At 38.5% G+C, this 19,115-nt stretch overlaps 1 protein-coding gene across 5 annotated transcripts in view; it reads right to left on the bottom strand.

Annotated features, from left to right (window-relative positions):
• Window positions 1-19,115, bottom strand: part of adcy7 (adenylate cyclase 7) — a 187,934-nt gene that overhangs the window by 102,037 nt on the left and 66,782 nt on the right. The window contains exon 1 of one of the 5 annotated variants that reach the window (XM_087995892.1): window positions 12,672-12,731. The exons of the other annotated variants lie outside the window; for them this stretch is intronic. The gene's annotated coding sequence lies outside the window, so the exon portion shown is untranslated. Of the gene's footprint in view, window positions 1-12,671; window positions 12,732-19,115 lie in introns of those variants that run through there. 5 annotated transcript variants of the gene reach the window in all.

Here is a 19,115-nt window from a genome sequence, read left to right as displayed (position 1 = left end):
AGATGTCCAAAACAATTTAACTTGAAAATCATAAGGGAAAGTTCAAAAGAAAATGGCAAATACAGAAATATGATTAGCATGGCAGTCTAAGAAAATTCTAGTAAACAGAAAAAGAGACTGCACCTGTGAACAGAGCTAGAGGAAAGAATGGTCAGATTAACCAAGAATAAATCCTAAAGAGGAAGCATGCAACAAAGTTAAAACCGATGGCAAAAAGATTGTTACGAGAAGTACTGAAGGGAAGAAATACTCAAAGAACTTGCAGTTACATAGTGAGTCTTAAGTTTCAACCTAAATTATGGGTTTTACCATGTAGTGAGCCTTCAGTCTACAACCTCTGGTTCATCTAAAAGAAATATAAAAAGACTTAGATAAGTGAAGAAAGCCATGTGACTGGCAAAGGGTTTTATGACCACATTAGGAAAATGGAGAAACATCAAGATAGGGATGGGATCACTCAAAAATGAGGATGAGGAAATTATTATGGTGGAATGGGAAATGGCAGGTGGTACTTTGCATCAGCATTTACCAGAAGAGAGGGGAGGAAGTTAACGAAGGCTCACATGATGAGGAAGTGGAAGAGCAGACAAAGGTACCAAGAATGAATCAGCTATATAAGAACTGAGTGGCTAAAATTATATGCATGTCTAGGACCAGATGGTATGCATCCAAATGTCAAAGGTTTGTTAAAGGTGCACCATAAAGATTAAAAGTAATTTCATAATAGTTTTCACTGACAAATTTTATGTGAAAATGATCGAGATATGGAAATAAGTATGTTAATGTAGGTGGATACATTTCTTAAAAAATGGTTAAGGAAGCACGTTACATTTTAGGATTTGTATTCAGTGGAATTGAATATAAAAGCAAAGAGGTCATGATGACTCAGTACAAACCAGTAGTTAACCTACATCTGGAATATTCTTGCATAGTTTTGGACTTCTCATAATGCAAAGAGGAAAGAAAACAGGTTTGCTGGGAAGATATAATACACAATTAAATTTGAGCTCACGACCAATTTTAAAGAGTTAATCAAATATCTATGCTACAGATTCATACGTTTGATATTTTGATGCAAGCCATTAAAACATTATATGGTTCTGATTACGCACCAGAAAAGACTTAAAACTGCTCCTGCTCCAGGGCACAATAATGGGCTGGATTATGCGGTCAGCGGCAATACAAAACTGTTTGGAGCTGACCTTTTAGAAAGATACACAGAGTTCTAAAGATGTCTGCATCAAGGATATAGCCATGTTTTAGGCAATTCTTCTGTCACTTTTGAGTTTGCCCTATGTCACCGCATTGTTCAAGCACCCAAACACATTTAACAATCCACAGACTACCGTGGAGTAAAGAGCATCAACAATCAAATCACTATTTAAACAATATATTCAGATTGAAAGAAAAAATAGGGTGAAAAGAAAGTTCTGTAATGTCACAAACAAAGATATGTTTCATAATATTTTGAAACTCTGGTCTAAAAACATCTGGTTGTTATTCATATTGAAGACATTTAGCATCCCAACAATGTAAAATCATTTTTTTTCAGGGCCAGATAATTTGTTCAGCAATAGCCATTCCTCAGGTTGCTGTTAAAAGCTGAGTTATAACTCACAGCAAAAGATTCTACTTTTTGTGTTCCTGCAGCAATATCAGAGTAAAACAGAAGACCTCACCAGCAATGTTCCCTTTCAACTGCATTCCTCCTGATGCAGAAACTCCCAGTAAGCCAAAGATAAGTTGTTTATAAGTTACTACTTGTGCCTGGCTACACCAAACAGCTCACATACTTAAATAAATAGGCCATGTATAATAAAAAAAAAGGGAAAATTGCTCCTCAGACCGACTGGTTTCACCAATTTCCAGCTTTGACAGTTCCACAAGACAGCTGGAGATGGAGCAATAAATAAATAGTAGAGCATAGCATCAAGATTTCAGTGTTGGATTTCACACGCTAAACACTTAAGGTGCAGTCAGTTTCAGAGGAACAATGACAGCGACTGCAGTAAGATCACCATAAAAAAAACCTGCATGTGCCCAGTCAAAAACTTCCCTGTGACAGTATTTTAACTCATCCTGTAAAAGCCACTATCGTCAAAAGTGTAGTCTTCAAGACACACCGCATATGGGTAACACCAAAGCAGTATCATCATTTTAGGAATAAAGTGAATGCCTCACATAAATTGTCCATCTTTCTTCATTTTCTATGAAACAATATGATGGAAGGGACATGGAAAGTCACAGTTGAAAATTTTATGGAGATTCATTGTGGATTTCAAATTGATAAAACACATTCTCTTCTCAACAACTACATTCCTTTTATATGTATGGGATATAAATTATACTCATGGGATGTGGCTCACTCTGAGTCATTGCTGGTGGATTCCTGCAGTAATTGCATTTCAGCTGGATATCTTGCTAGGCCCAAAGATTAACTCCAGTCTCTCATGTACAGGTACAGATCCTAACCCTAAATAATATTAATGAATCATTTGGATTATAATGTAATTTAGTAATAGCTGTCATTTTATTTCTGATGCATAACCTTAAATTAGTTAAAAACTAATTTTTATATTTGCTGGTGGGATTTGCACTCACTTCATTCCATTTGCTAGTCCAGTCCCATACAATAATAGGTTTTATTATTGACATTGTTAAGATTTGTCCAGACCATGAATTTGCTGGTCACATTTATCACCAAACAGACTCTAATTAACAACTAAGTGACAGTATTTATGTATTTATTTTTCTGGTTACAAAATTATAGCTAGTTAGAATTGGGTTTACAGACAACAATACATTGAAATGTTACCAATTGCTATCGATACAGGAATATAGAAGTGGGAAATTTCACCCTCCAGCTGGTTCCGCCATTCACGCAGATAGGAGCTGATCTGCCTACTCAATTACATCAATTTCATTGTGCACATTCATTCCTCAAATTGCTCTGGTATGATTCAGCCTCTATCAAATACGGAGCAGTATCAAAACAGAGAGAAGTGTGGTAAAACACCTGGATGTTATTCAGATGCCCACATCCCACTCGACCTTGTGAAACCTACAGTTTGATTGCCATTCAAGAAACACTACAGGTTAGCACTTCAGGTATAGAGAAAAGAAATCCCATATACTTTGGTGCAAAATGACCAAAATCTCATGAATATTCACCACTTAAGGTCTCATATTCAACAGTATTTACCCGTTACTTAAATGTGTATGACACAATATAAAAGTGAAATAACAGGTGTACCCAGAGTGGTCACTCATCATGTGAATTTGAACAGTGATTTGTGGCAAGCTTTGTTACCATGTTAAGCTTGATTTGTCTTCACCAGTTTGCCTTTATGTACTTAGGCATACATACACACACACTATCTATGTTTACTGTAGATAATAGTGGATCTCCATGGTTTTTCCCATGAGAATCCAGACGAAACAAATTTCCCTCGGAGTATTGTTGCCATCACTCTAATTACACCTAGAACAGGCCAGCTGAGTGAGGCAGTCGTAATCTTTACGGTTCAATACCATTTATCCACCAGAAACTGGGAGTATTCATGTGACTGTCATGCCTTTGTTGCTCACAGCTTAATGGGAACATGTAAACTGGAATAGGCCATTCAATCCAGAGTCTGTTCCATCATTCTGCGCTGTATCTTAACTCTATCCACTCTAGTGGAAATGTTATACAGGGAAAAGTTACGAGTTACTGAATCATACGGATTATAGAGAATCTGCTCATTTCTGTGGCACCTTTTTCCTGTCAAACAACCTGTTCAGTCTCAGGTACTGGATGAGCAGCAAGCTGCTCCAATTTAATACTGAAAAGACAGCAGCTATTGTCTTCAGGATGCATGACACTCACTGCTCTTCAGCCACAGACTCAATATCCCTCCTTACCAACTGTCTGAAATTAAATCAGACTTTTTGCAATTTTGGTGTCATATTTGTCCTTTACATAAAAGTTTCCAACCACATATCCACCCCATCACTAAGATTGTTTGGTTCTGAGAATTCAATTTCATTTGACTTCACCTCATCTCAGCTGCTCTGCTTCAATAATCCTTATCCTTGCCACTACACTTGGTTGATCAAATGCAGTCCTGGATGATCTTCCACCTTGTCCCAGGTCAAGGAAGGAGGACAAATGCTGACCATGCCAGAGATGTCCGCAACTTATGAAAGGACTGAGAAAACAAATATTGCCCTCTGTAAAACTGAGATCACTCAAAACTCTACTGCTCATGTGCTAACTCACACTTACCATTTACCATCATTTCTTTACATATTGACCTACAATGATCCTTGTTAAGCTGCCCCTTAATTTTAAAACATTCATCCTTTATATCTTTACATTTTTCTGACTGTTAATCTCTGGATTGCCGAGGACCAAAGATCTTAAATTCAATCCACAAACTTTCCTTACTTCACTTTAAACAGTTTTTAATCTGGGCCTCTCCCCACCAGTAAAGTTTTCATTCTAACATATCAATTTCTTGAAAAACAACATGACACTAGATTATGTAATTTTGGCTCATCATATAACCCTTTCAGTCCCAGTAATTTCTTGGTGAATCTGCCCTGCACCCTTTCCAAGCTCAATATATCCTAAGATCTAGCTCGCAGAACTGTGTATACTTCCCAGAGGGCACCACGGTGGCTCAGTGGTGAGCACTGCTGCCTTGACCCAGGTTCAACTCCAGCCCTCGGCAACCATGTGTGTGTGGAGTTTGCACATGCTCCCAGTGTCTGCATGGGCTTCCTCCCAGAATTCGAAGATGGGCAGGTTAGGTAGATTGGTCAAGGGAAATGTAGGATTAGGGGGATACATGGGGAATGTTGGATCATAGCAGGATGCTCTTCAAGTCAGTGCAGACTTGATGGGCCAAATAGCTTTTTTCTGCACTTTAGGGATTCTAGGATGTGATCTAACCAGAGCTTTGTTCAGCTGTAATTGTAGCCTCTAGTTACAAAGGCTAACATTTCCTTGGCCTTTCTGGTTATTTTTGCACCCTTGCACAATACTTTAGGAATTTGTACACCAGGATCACCAGTTCTCTTTAGTCTCCATTTTCTTTGGTCTGCAAGGATGGTGTCATACCAATGTGTGTTGAGGTCATTCAAGCTTTTTACCATCTCAAAGAACAAAACACATTGAACAACAGCTACAAGTTCCCTTCAAAGTGACACATCATTCTAATTTGGAACTACATAGCTGCTCCTTCTCCATCACTAGGTCAAAGTCCCAAAGCCCCTCTCCTAACACTATCAGGGGTGCACCTATACTATGTCGGCTGCAGTCATTCAAGAAGATGGCTCACCATCATCTTCTCAAATGGAAATTAGAATGGGAAAAAAATACTAATCAGGCCAGTGACACTCCAATCCATGAAACAATTAAAAAATCCAAATGACTTTATTAAAAAGCTTACAGTTGATGTGGCACACAAAAAAAGTTAAAGTGCTTATCGTAACCTCAGGTATCACAGAATTGTTACAATGGAGCAGGCATTTGGCCCATTGTGTCAGAGCATTTTGATTTTGTATCATGCATGTGCTTTTGCCCATAGACCTTCACATGATTTCTACTTCAATAATGGTCCAGTGCTCTCTAGAATGTCTCAGTTGAACCTCTATTCATCACATTTCCAAACACAGATCACAGACTGTATGAAAAAGTTTTTTTTCTCATGTCACATTTTCTATTTTTGCAAATCACTTTGGGAAAAAAAAAAAAACTGTGTCCTCTGAGTCTTTTACAAAGGAAACAGTTTCTCCCCATCTCCACTCTCCAGGCCTCTCATGATTTTGAACATTTCTATCAGATTTCCATTTAACCTTCATCTCTCTAAGGGAAACAGTCCCAACTTCTCCAATCGATCTTCATAATTGAAGTTTTGCATTCCTGGAACCATTCTTATAAATCTTTTCTGCACTCTCTCCAACACTTGCACTTCCTTCTAATGTATGACACCTAGAACTGTACACCATACTCCAGCTTGGATCTAACCAACATCCTGTAGAAGTTCATCATAACTTTCCCATTCTTATACTCTATGCCCTAATAATGAAGCCTAGAATATAGTATAATTTATTGACAGTTTTCTATGCCTGTCCAGCCATCTTTAACCATTTATCCATATATATTTCCAGGTCTCTCTGTTCCTACACACCCTTTAATTTACATCATCTTATTGTGTTCTTTATATCGAAACATTGAACTTCAACCTGTCACCTCACTCCACTAACTTGTCAATATCTTTTTGAAGTTCTACACTGTCCTCCTCTGACACAAAACTTGGATAAATTGTACAAATGGAAACTTTAAAAATTTCCCCTGCAAACAAAGATCGAGAAAACAAGAATGCCGATACTTACCAATGGGAACCTTCCTCCAGCCTAAAAAGTACTCATCAATTATTACTGTCAGTTTCCTATCACTTAGCTAATTTTGTACTCTTGTCGCATGAATAGGAAGGGTTTGGAGGGATATGGGTCGCGTGCTGGCAGGTGAGACTAGATTGGGCTGGGATATGTGGTCAGCATGGATGGGTTGGACCGAAGGGTCTGTTTCCATGCTGTACATCTCTAGGACTCCTGTTTCTTGCTTTCCTGGACCTACAACTTTCCTCATGGGTGTTATGTGGCACTTTTGGAATGCCTTTTGGAAGTCCATGCACACCAATTAACAGCCATTCACTCACCAATCATCTCTATTACCTCTGTAAAAAAAAAACTCCAGCAAGTTAGTTCGGCATGATATTCCCTTAACAAATCTACACAGACTCCTTCGAGTCAACCCACATTTTTCCATGTATCCATTAATTCTATCCCAGGGTCTAGCACTGCATCTTTTCTTGTTACGCTGGACATATAATGCTGTAGTAAATTCTCATGAACACAATTTAAGAACATTTGTCCCTCACTGCTACTTACACTTCCAGTATCCCATTCTACATTGGCGCAATTAAAGTCCATTACTATTCTATGATATTTACAGCTGTCTGGAATTTTCTTGTAAACCTATAAATTTGTTCCTCTACATCCTTCCCACTAGTTGGAGGAAGGTTCCCACTGGTCAGCATCAGGATTCTTATTTTCCTGTTATAGATATATTACACTGTCCATGTAACTGCATCCTCTTATTCCTTAGCTCCACTCAAATTGATCCTGTCCTTGAATCCTCAAACATCCTCTTTCTCCAGTGTTGCAAAATCTTCACCATAACTTTATTCTTCCTTTTGCCCTTTCCTACCTTTTCTGTACACCTTGCAACCAGAGATATTTAACAGCTACATAGACCTAGCTCAAGTAAGGGTACATGTAACCGCCACAACATATGCCTGTAATTCTTCAATCTTAGTAACTGCATCCCAAAGCACTTTTGAGAGGTAGTTCCTGCTATAATACAGAAAGACAGCTCTAATTTGCACACTGAAAAGGTTCCACATGTGATGACGCGGAGAAAATCTCAATTTTCAGCTATGTTAGTTGAATATTGACTATTTCAAACAAGTATCTTAGATAATATTTATGTGAGGAAGAAAAACTACAACTTTGGGCAACTGGATTATGTGGTCCTCTTTGATTTAATGCTGCTTTTGAAGAAATTATTACATGCAGTTTAATTTGAACACTATCAAATTTCATTATAAAACAACATTTTTCATTTATAGGCTAAAAATGTTTTTAGAAATCTCATTTACATACTCATTCTTCACATTACATGGAAAGCTTATTCACAAAACAAAATAATTTCCAAAACATATGGATCTTGCTAACTGTAAACGAACTACGTTTAATTACAGTTGACAGTTGATATCAAATGGGTGATTTGCTTCAACGTCTATCAATATTTGCAGATTAAATCATGGTTGATGGGTTAATGATATATATTTGTGTGCATCACGTTCAGTTCATTATTTGCACTGGCTCTCTGCAGAGCAAATAACCCTATCTTTGCATTATGGGAGCTGAAATACAGGATTAATACTGAACCAAATAAGAACTCAAAACTGAATGTATGTAATAAATGCAGAAAATAAATGGCTCAACATCTTTATGGAAGATGGTTCATGATTGGGGTGCGTGTCATTTTACTCAGTTTATGTATACACAACGTAATTTGATCTGCTTTTGAAATCACAGTGGCATATTTTCTTTTAGTGTGTACTTAGCGCTAAACAGACAAAAAAAAACACACAGTATGAGCTAGTTTGTGGCCATGTTTTGTGGGTTTCCAGTGTCAAAACATGGGACGGAATGAACATTTATTTGACAGCATATGTTCATTTTAAACTTAATCATGCGAAAAGAAAATTATTTTATTCCACTATTTTGCTTCTTCTGCAGACCGTGTTCAAACAACCTTATCAGAAATGCTAGTCCATCCGTTTAGATGTTATCTGTCTGTGAACATTCTGCATACAGGCTCCATAATCTTTAAAAGGTAACCAAATAATGTCATATTTCTGCATGGATTTGATATTTTGGATTTGAAACGAAAGGCTGAATGCACTGATTGAAAAGAATGAAGCCTTCAATAGTTGCAAGGATACTTGAAACAATAGGCAATTTGTGGATTTATGAATTTTAAAACTAACATTAATATTACTTTGTCATTCTCAATAGAGGAAAATGAAGTCAGTGTTATCTCTTACCGCTTCGTGAGCTTCCAAAAGTTAGTGTATGCCATTCAAACAATTGTTGCTAATCATACAAGAGATGTGTACTTGATTTAGAATGCATTTGCTACTTTAAATGTTGCATGACATATCACACTGTACTCCTTCCTTTGAAAACCATGAAGAGTGATTCATCATTATCAAGTACTCCTTATTAACTCGAAAGTATTACTGGAAACATCTATAAAGTTTAAAACTAGCTGTGTGTAGTGAATCAAGATAGTCACCAAGAGAACTTGCAAGATTTCATAGAGGAGGAGAAAAACAGGTCATCATAGAATGCAAAGGAGCATGAACCTAATTGTTAACATGTTAAAAAGACTAATTTTAAAAAAAATTAACTTATCATATGAGTTGTTTCCAAGCTTTTGAGTTGGAGGAGATACAAAATATCTTCCAAACATTATGGAGTTGCTTAGAATATTAAAATGTAAACACAGCACAAAATGCATTTGTTCTACAAACAAGAATTTGTCTCAAAAGTGTTTTATTCTGATTGAAAGCCATCCTAATCAAACTAGAATTAAAATCTGGGAATCAGAACCTCAATCTCTGAACTATTTTAGTCATGTTCTGCAGCCTTTCTGTGACCATGTTTTCTTCCAGACTTAAATATTGCTCCTATTACACACACACACATTCTCACTCAGGATCATCTGATCTACCTGTACAGATTTTAAACATTTCCCATATATAAAGTTCAGAACACTTGCAGTACTTGAAGAATAGAGCTAGTTTCAAGCAAAATATTTCCTGAGATTTACACTGAACAGTTTGAAAACACCTAATTCATGCATAGTATAGAGAAACAGAGCTTATGTAAGTTGTCAATTTAATTACTTTTTGTAGGCAGATATACTGTGATCTTCAATTAATTTTTGTTTCTACTTGCATATGCTAACTGGACCAGTGATTGTGTAATTACTCCCAAAGCAAAAATGGCCTGAATGAAGGTGTCCACAGATCAGCAACAGAAATGTCAACAGAACAACATGGGTCCTGTAGGTACAATGACCTGATGAATGTTGCGAAGGTAAGCAGGAAGTGACAACCAGGTAACAGTCACTAACTCTACATGCGACAGCGTGCCCCTGAGCCAAGTTTCCATTAGTGCTGGCACTTTTCCATTTGCAAGAAACTGACCCATGTCCAGTAAACCTTAAGTCTTGTTTACCACCTTCTTCTCTTTGCTGTCCCTTTCTGGGCTCCTCCGGCCTCTTCCTGAGGATCTCTCTGTCGAAATTCCACCCATTGTCAGAGCAGCTGTTGCCATTTCCATTCACTCAGCTAACGTTTCTGTTCAGCTAGGCCTCCTCAGCCAAGAGCATATGCCCCTCTCTGACTATTAGCTTTCACTGTTGACAAATACAAGCCTCTCAGCACCAGAAAAAGTAACCAGCTTTGCCACCAATTGTGCAGGCATGTTTTATTCTCAAATAAGTTGATTGAAGTACTTGCAATAGCACCCCTTGTGGCTGTTTGTATGAATGTATATACCAGAATAAACCGATTTAGTTCAGATGGGATATCTAATTTACCTTCCCATCTGTTGTAGAATCCAACAGGGAGGATAGATTTTCCCTTCGACATATTAATGCTTCTGTCAGTGGCAGAACAACTTGAAGGACCCAGTATTGTCAAGAATGTAAGACTCTGATGCAAATAGGTAGCCAACGAGATACTGGATTTAGGAATGAAGCCTTTTTTTAAATTCTGTAAAAATGACTTGAGTTGATAAAGGCTGTGTGCACAAACTGTGTTATTATCCACATACCCAGCACAAGGCTTCCAAAATCAGCTCTCTACTCGGAGCTTTATCACAGCAAATGGTATCCAGGAAGGTAGAGGTAACACATCTTGGATGTCCTCAAAGTCTCCCTGAAAAACGCAATATCCCCCCTGACATGGGCATCTGTTGCTCAAGACTGTTCAAACTGGAGAAGCAGCACCTGAGAAGATTCCAACCTCCGAGAGGTGGAAGGAGCTATTTAACATAGGTTGAGAGGTCTCCAATGAATCATGCAACTAGCAAAACTGGAGAGATTTTGCATCATATCATTGCTGCTTGTAGGTGCCCAGATGAAATTGCTTCTGACGGTGGACCTCAAATTTTGGTCAGAATGTTCACATTTCATGAGAAGCAACAGGTAAAACACACAAGAGTTGCACTGTCTCATCCTGCTTCAAGTGCAGTGACAAAGCGCACAGAACAAATTGTTCAATGGTCCTTGTTAAACAACTGCTGACACAGACTGGAAGACATGTCAGATGTAATTGAATCACAAACGGGTGAATCCTTTGTTTACTTATTGTAACACACATTATCTTACGGCCAGTAGTGTGCTCATTGAATTGTTTCTTTAGATGATGGACTGGAATTTAGGTTTTCATTGCTATAACCACTTTTGTAGTTGGTAGAAGAAAAACCAAATTTGGGCAAGGAGTTAAAGAGAAAGCAATGTGAAGCAGAACTATAATGTCAAGCTAAAAGAATACTACATGTGATTCAATTGACTACCAGGGACAGTCATAAAAATGAGTAAAAATATTTAATCAAGGTGCTCAGAAGTGGAAAGGTTACATTTGCACGTGTAGTTTGTTTTATCTTCAAAGTTTCACAAAAGGAGGAAGGAAGTTGGAAAGAATCAAATGAATTGGATAACTTGGATAAGAGAGTACCTATAATTACTCCAACACAAGTTGTGCCTGAAACCAGTTCAGCTACAGATCAGAATCAGACTAACATGCTTGATGAAGGGGAAGATTCAATTAAAGGATAAGGACAAAAATAATTCTTGGTAAACATCTCCTCAGTCTGAGGTCATGATAGTTTAAGATACTTCAAGTTTTAAAGTTAAAAAGGGGTACCATCTTGGAATGTGAAACCAGTGGTTAAGTTAGAATTGTAAGGAAATGGAAACTTTACAATGCATATAAGTTGTATACTATTTTTAACATTGCGTAGCATCTTCAAAAAGGAGGGAGGAGTGGTATAGCACCCCTTGTGGCAATTTGTATATATATTTATTAATCAGTAAATCAGTTAGGATGCTGTGAATTACAAACTATTTTAGCCCTGCAAAAAAATGTCACAGCATTTATAAATCTGATGTCTTGCCATCGTATTCTTCACAGACACATCCTGATACGATCACAAATTGCACATCCACTGCCAAGTTAAAGTTCAAAACTTCTCAGGAGTTAGTCAATGAGCTCAACCAAGATGAATGCATTTTGAAATACGCCCTTGTACCCTCCCTTTGCAAAATCACATCATGATCCCACAAGGGCTAATGCATCATTTTGAAATCATGCCTGCCTTCATCCCTGACACGCTACTATTTGAAAAGTCAGACCCTGGTGCCTTGACGCACAGTAATTTTAGAAACACAAGCTAATTTAGTTACATTTTGCAAAGTGTTAACTCTTGCAAAGAAACAAGTGCTCTACATTATCATTTTTATTCATTAATCTCAGCTTTAAGTGAATTATTATGTTAAAGTCCTGCACTAAGCTTTCCACAAAAAAGCATTCAATAACATCAGGAGAATATTCCTCATCAATTGATAAAACACAAAGACTAAAACCATGCAGTGGTCACCAGAGACAGAAATTACCCTTCTTGGCCTGTTGATGTTTAGATTTTCAGGAGTTGGGGACAAATCTTACATTTAGATTTCCTCTTTGGTATCAAGAAAGGTGAGACCAAAAAAGGGAGGGGAGAGGGGGGGTTGATGAGAAACAATTCAACCTTCCACCATCAGAAATCTCTCCCTCATTGCTGACTGCTACACAATCTCGAATTTGAAATAAAGCTGTCACATAAATTTTATAAATCTATCCACTTCAGAAACTGGAACCATAGCAATTACTGTTCCAGGACATGGCACTAAAATACTTAAAATGAATTGGCACACTGTAATTAACTGGTATCCACTTTAACAATATTATGTTGCTCAGAGTATCACTTGCAGGAGTCCCTGCCTTGTAAGTAGATCCATAGAGACAGTGTCAGAGATTGCAACACGTAGACCCACCAAGAAGCTTTAGAGTGTAATGCTCCTGCTGAATAAATCAGAATTGATTAGTATTGTTTGCTGAGGGAAGATGTGAATCTTGGTCTGATTTGTGCATCAACATGCAGTTCACAAAAAAAATGTAAACGAAGCAAGAAGTATGATCAATTTAAATTACCTTTGCTAAGGAGCAAAAATAAATCACGTCGCTTTTGTTAACGTTTCCCGTGAATCAGGAAAGGATTCAAAATACCACTCTCATTCTCATCTGGGAGTTTTAGATATGGCCTTAATTAGAACAATTTACACACTTGAATCAGCAATTACTTGCCAATCCAAGTTTCAGCAAATTTTCCACTTTCGCCCAGAAATTGGTCATTTATTCAAAGTGCCTAGTTCAGTTGTTGAACTAACTGATTAACAGCACCAGTTACAAATTATGCTGACAAAGTTGCAAACCATTTCATGTGTTCAAATCATTTACGGTATGAAGTCCATTCTTTCAGCACTTTGTAAAGTCAATAAGCTGATAAAATCGATACTATCATTTTAGAAGTATTCCTTGGATCTGTTCCTAGATAGAAGGAAGGGCTTGCTCAGCTAAAGCAGAAAGCAAGCTGAACACGAACAAATGATAATGACAATAAAAATATTAGGTCAAAATACAATTTGTGAAAGATATATAATTATTTTACATGCAATTCTAAATGTTGGGCAGCATGGTGGCTCAGTGGTTAGCACTGCTGCCTCACAGCACTAGGGACCCTGAATCGATTCCCGCCTCGGGTATCTGTCTGTGTGGAGTTTGTACATTCTCCATATGCCTGCGTGGATTTTCTCCGAGTGCTCCGGTTTCCTCCCACAATCTAAAGATGTGCAGGTTTGGTGGATTGCCCATGATAAAATTGCCCATAGTGTTAGGTGCATTAGTCAGCGATAAATATAGGTTAGGGGAATGGGTCTGGGTGGGTTACTCTTCGGAGGGACAGTATGAACTTGTTGGGCCAAATGGTCTGTTTCCATGCTGTAGGGAATCTAATCTAAATGTCACCGACGAGATTGTAGGAGTTGTAACAATTACAGAGTTTGTAATACATTTAAGCAAATATCATTTGCAAAATAAAAACAGCAATCCTAAAAAAGATAAAAGATTGAATACCTTATTTGGAGCACATATGTAACCTATATCCAGCCAACAGCAAAACATTCCAAATTTTTTTTTGAGTGCCAAGACTTTGCCCACAAATACAGATCAGGTGGGTATTGTTGCCTATATGCCCCTGACCGATGCCTAAGGAGGACACAAACATTGCCTAAAATGCATAGTCTAGGTGGTTCCTAGCTTCAATGCATGTTTAGAATTGGGCTTGGAATTTGCAGTTATCAGGCTATTATTATTGACCTCAGCAGTTCATATTAGAACAAGATAATAACTGATACGAGATACACACTGTTTTGATAGAGGATAGGAGGCAGACTTCGATAACACAGGCTTGCCTGTTCAAAAGGTGAACAATTCTGAAAAAATCATTGGTCAGTTATGGTTGTGTTTTGAGGTAACATTTTGTCCAGCTTTCTTGTAAATTCATTAACACAAGTCCAGCCATTAAATCGTTTATGAGTCATTGAAGTGGAACAGCATGAGCAACAGTAAAGAAAGGAAAGTATTGCCAGGAAATGACATACTTGTCAATTTGACAAATTAATGGAATGATTAGGCAGTAGCAGGACTGACCTTTGACTACAACTGATTGATAATCATTTGTTTAACACTGGATTCACGCAATCATGGATGTCTATACGTCGGAGAATCTGCCACCAAAGAATGAATCCTAAAGATCGTGAACAATTGGGGAGGGAAGGGAGAGGGCTGGCCACAGATTTCATTTTATATGTCTTCACACCTGCAAACATATTTGCAGGGGTTATAAAATCCCCCACATTGCTTCCTCTGGTCGGGAAAAGCAAAGCTAGATGGGAGTAATCCAAGAAAGTTACCAAGAAATCCAACAGTAAATTCAGAGTAAGCTTCCTCAACAAAAGTATGACAAGAATATGGAATTCACTACCACAGGGAGGGGTCGATGTGAATAGTATAGATTAATTTAAGCGAAAAGTAAACAAGAATAGGAGGGAGAACAAACTAAGTGGTTATGCTGGTGGAGTTTGATGAGAAAGAAAATGGGTGGAGGCTGAAGTGAACACTGATATAGACTGGTTTAGCCAAATGACCTGTTTCTGCCCCATCTCTCCAATAAAACTCTTAGTCATTTCTAACCTCTGGACATAGCTAGAATTGGGGCAGTAATTGGTTAGGGTGAATGACCGAGTAAACAAGCATAAAAGATCACAGATACTTGGACTTGGGAGTTATGTAGTTATGGTTACAACTAACATATTTCTTAAGCCCCTCATAAGATGTGGACATCACAGGCTCGGTCCTTTTTTTTTTGCCTATTGCTAATTACACTGGAGAAAATGGGGATGACTCCATGACAAATGAATTACTGCAATTCTTCAGGAGTAGAAATATGCAAGATGCTATTAGCAGGGAGTTCAAAGATTTTTGACAGTGAAGAAATGACAATATAGTTCCAAGTCAGGATGGTGAGAGACTTGGAAGGGAAATAGCAAGTGGTGGTGTTTCCATGTGTCTGCTTCCTTTCCTTCCACGTGGTCGAGGTCAGAAGTTTAGAAGGTTCTGTCTAAGGAGCCTCGGCGAGTTACTGGGATGTATCTTGTAAATGCTATTAAACGTCAGTGTGGGACTCATTGCCACAGAAGGCTGTGGCAGCAAAGTCTTTGGGTGTATTTAAGACTGAAATAGATCAGGTCTTGCTTAGTAACAGAATCAAGGGTTACAAGGAGGAGGTAGGAGAATGGGGTTGAGAAATACACTAGGCACGAAGAATGGTGGAGCAGAAGCAAATGGGCCAAAAAGCCTAATTCTTCTCCTCCATCTTATGGTCTTATGAAAGGAGTGAATGCTTAAGGTGGTCAATGGGGTACGAATCAAGGGGGTTACTTTGCCCTGGACTTATCAAGATTTTATTTTTAAGTGTTTTTGGAGTTACACATCTGGACAAGTGGAGAGAACTCCATTATACTTGTGCCTTGACCATGGGCATTATTTCCTTTGATTCCACCTGGAAGAAAAATTCAACCTGATAGAAATCATATGAAAATTCCAGACCATTCAGGCAATTTCAACAATCATTTCTTGATACAACATCGTGTAAATTGGGAATTCTCTCCCACAGAAAGCATTTAAGGCTAGGTCAATGTAAAGCAAAAAGCAAAAGACTTCTGTCCAACTAAGGCTTGCATAGTTTGTTCTCCTAAGTATGTCTAAGTTTATGTCATAGGTATGTTACATCAAAAAAGCTACAATTTCCATGACTAATGATAATTGCAATACTTCAGGTTCGCTTGTTCATTATTTGTATATTTTAAGATTTCCAAATATTTTAAAATGAAATATAACCAAAATACTATTCAGCAGCTTGTGCACAACAAGAAAATAAGCCATCTTTTAGTTACAGCAGCTTTATAATATCATGGTTCTGATGAGAATGCACTCCGCCTGAGGTCTCAGGCTCTGGGTTAGTGCCAACATTGCTGACTAGTTCAATTACTGGTCATTCCGAAAGCAGCTTGCCTCAGTCACTGCAACTACAGTGCAACATCAGCAAGCAACACACAACTCAGACTAAAATACAGTTTAAAAATAACTAAGTGGCTGTCAACATAGTTACTGCAGAGGGTTAGGAGCTGTTGCCTTGCAAAAGTGATCACTAAAGTCATCAAGTGACATAGATAATATCATTACTGTAGGAAGTGGCTTTTACAGGAAAATGCACTTCAAACTGACAAAATGCACAGCTCTTATGCACAATATATAAACATGATTTGATGCAGGCAGGTGCCTTCTATCCTTTTATGAGAGAACTGGTATTTATCTCCCCATTCCTCTTAGCTTTTCCATTACCTCCCTTTTGTCCCCTACCAGATTACTTAGCGCCACCTCACTGCAACACACTCCAAAGTCACAGCTTCCACAGAAAGGCTAAATATGTTATTATTCTGACAGAAACATGCTTTACAGAAAACATCCCCTTCCCCTCACCAAAGCCATTCTGCTCAGCCACACATTTCCTCACAAGCTCTCACTACTCACAGCAACATGGCTCTCAGTACATCAGATCTGTCAAGTACTATCACATTTTTATTCTCTCAAGTAGCTCACTTTTCTCATCCATCATATCTCAAACAGACATCTTAATTGTCTACAGGCCTTTGCAACAGATATCCCTGCCCAGTACTGATCCCTGATCCCACGCATTGAGCAACTTTTCAGCTTCTTATTTGTCTGCCTTCTGACCTTTTCTTCAACTTCACCCTTCATATAAATTGAATATTCATCTGCTGGAATCTCCCCTGCTTTACTGTTTTGGAGGTCTAATGTCATACGGTCCAGCAACTTCTTTGCTTTTGAAGTTTTAATCCTACCAGATCACCTATTGTGGCTAAGTTTGGAATAGTCCCTTCCTTCCAAGTTAATTCTGATGGGCACATTGTCAGTCTTTCTCATAAAATTGGTAAAAGCACTTATCCACTTTCTCACCTGAATATCATTCCTTGATAAGAGACTGCATAGTCAATTTCCATGCATATGTCAACAACACAATTTTACTTCAGACTTTACCCAACCTGGTGTACATTCTATAAGATCCCATGTCAGTCCTTATGAGTCAGAATTTCAACCACTGAACATCTGGAAATCTGGAAAAATATTGCTCTCAATCCCTGTCACAAATTCCATTCCATTGTCATCAAACTCCAAATCTTCCTCAAAATACTTAGCTAAGCTTCTAAACTTCATATAATCACCATCAACACGACAATATATCCCCCCAATGCTCTAATTAGTGAAGGTAAACTTTCCAGTTCAGCAACATCTAAACGTACAGCCTCTACACCTCTAAAGGATGCAAAATGTCAGTTCCCGCAGCTTGGTCCACAGCGAGAGCTGCTCAACTATTATCCTCTCCCTCTGCTATTCACCATGGCATTCTCTTCCTATGTCAAATGTATAATCACGGTCACCATTTAAAGCCTCGCCCAGCCTAATAACAACCTTTGTACTTTGTTCAAGGAATTGTGGATACAAATTCCACCATGGCATACGGTGAAATCTGAATCAAAGAAAATCTATAATAAACAAAAGCCAGTAAACAGCAATCATGGGCTACATCCTAGAGTTCTGAGGGAGGTGGCTGTGGAAGTAGCGGAGGCGTTGGTTGAGATCTTTCAAAAGTCACTGGAGTCAGGAAAAGTCCCGGATGATTGGAGGATCGCTGTTGTAACCCCCTTGTTCAAGAAAGGAACAAGACAAAAGATGGAAAATTATAGGCCAATTAGCCTAACCTCGGTTGTTGGTAAAATTCTAGAATCCATCATTAAGGAGGAGGTTTCTAAATTCTTGGAAGAGCAGGGTCGGATTAGAACAAGTCAACATGGATTTAGTAAGAGGAGGTCGTGCCTGACAAACCTGTTAGAATTCTTTGAAGAGGTGACAAGTAGGTTAGACCAGGGAAACCTAGTGGATGTGGTCTATCTAGACTTCCAAAAGGTCTTTGATAAGGTGCCACACGGGAGGCTGCTGAGCAAGGTGAGGGCCCATGGTGTTTGAGGTGAGCTACTGGTATGGATTGAGGATTGGCTGTCCGACAGAAGGCAGAGAGTTGGGATAAAAGGTTCTTTTTCGGATAAGCGGTGTCCCACAGGGTTCAGTTGGGGCCGCAGCTGTTCACGTTATATATTAATGATCTGGATGAAGGGACTGGGGGCATTCTAGCGAAGTTTGCCAATGCTACAAAGTTAGGTGGACAGGCAGGTAGTACTGAGGAAGTGGGGAGGCTGCAGAAGGATCTAGACAGTTTGGGAGAATGGTCCAGGAAATGGCTGATGGAATTCAATGTGAGCAAATGCGAGGTCTTGCACTTTGGAAAAAAGAATACAAGCATGGACTACTTTCTAAACAGTGAGAAAATTCTTAAAGCCAAAGTACAAAGGGATCTGGGAGTGCTAGTCGAGGATTCTCTAAAGGTAAACATGCAGGTTGAGTCTGTGATTAAGAAAGCGAATGCAATGTTGTCATTTATCTCAAGACGGTTGGAATATGAAAGCACCGTTGTGCTACTGAGACTTTATAAAGCTCTGGTTAGGCCCCATTTGGAGTACTATGTCCAGTTTTGAACCCCACACCTCAGGAAGGACATACTGGCACTGGAGCGTGTCCAGTGGAGATTCACAAGGATGATCCCTGGAATGGTAGGTCTAACATACGAGGAACGGCTGAGGATCCTGGGATTGTATTCATTGGAGTTTAGAATATTAAGGGGAGATCTAA

Source organism: Chiloscyllium plagiosum, unplaced genomic scaffold, assembly GCF_037043375.1.
Source record: "Chiloscyllium plagiosum isolate Xiang-an unplaced genomic scaffold, Cpla_swu_hap1 HiC_scaffold_17, whole genome shotgun sequence".
Taxonomy (NCBI): domain Eukaryota; kingdom Metazoa; phylum Chordata; class Chondrichthyes; order Orectolobiformes; family Hemiscylliidae; genus Chiloscyllium; species Chiloscyllium plagiosum.
This window is presented reverse-complemented; position numbering and strand designations above follow the sequence as displayed.